Raw genomic sequence first — 481 nt, forward strand, 5'->3', positions numbered from 1 at the left:
CTCCAACCCCGAAGAAAAACTCACCTGCCAATAGCCTTAGTAATCTTGTAGACATTGAATAGCTTGTTCAGGTGTGTTTGATTACGGTTGGAGCTGAACTCTGCAGGACTGCGGCTCTCTAGGACCGAACTTGCCTACCCCTGGCATGGACTAGTTCACATGGGCGCTGTGGCTTAGCTGGTCAAAGCACCTGTCTTGTAAACAGGAGGTCCTGGGTTCGAATCCCAGCTGTGCCTTTCTGGTGGTTTGTATCCTTGGGCTGTTTCTGACCCTGATGGTCCCTCTGCTTTTCGAGCAACACTTCAATTGTGCAGAGGCCCGAGGACCTGTCCTTCCTGCCCACAGAGCGTGTGACCTCTCAGCATTGATCAGGCACAAACCCAGAGGATACATTTTCATTTGCCTCTTCCAGACACCGCAGCAGGCTCTGTTGCGTAATGGATAGCGCATTGGACTTCTAGATTGCCAGATGAGGCCATTC

At 51.6% G+C, this 481-nt stretch overlaps 1 non-coding gene across 1 annotated transcript; it reads left to right on the forward strand.

The window, feature by feature from the left end:
• The first annotated feature begins 162 nt into the window (after window positions 1-162).
• trnat-ugu (transfer RNA threonine (anticodon UGU)) lies at window positions 163-236 on the forward strand. The gene has a single exon. It is a non-coding gene; the product is annotated as a tRNA-Thr (tRNA).
• Window positions 237-481: the final 245 nt, after the last annotated feature.

The sequence above is a fragment of the Sinocyclocheilus grahami genome, unplaced genomic scaffold (genome assembly GCF_001515645.1).
Source record: "Sinocyclocheilus grahami isolate Dianchi unplaced genomic scaffold, SAMN03320097.WGS_v1.1 scaffold109145.1, whole genome shotgun sequence".
Taxonomy (NCBI): Eukaryota; Metazoa; Chordata; class Actinopteri; order Cypriniformes; family Cyprinidae; genus Sinocyclocheilus; species Sinocyclocheilus grahami.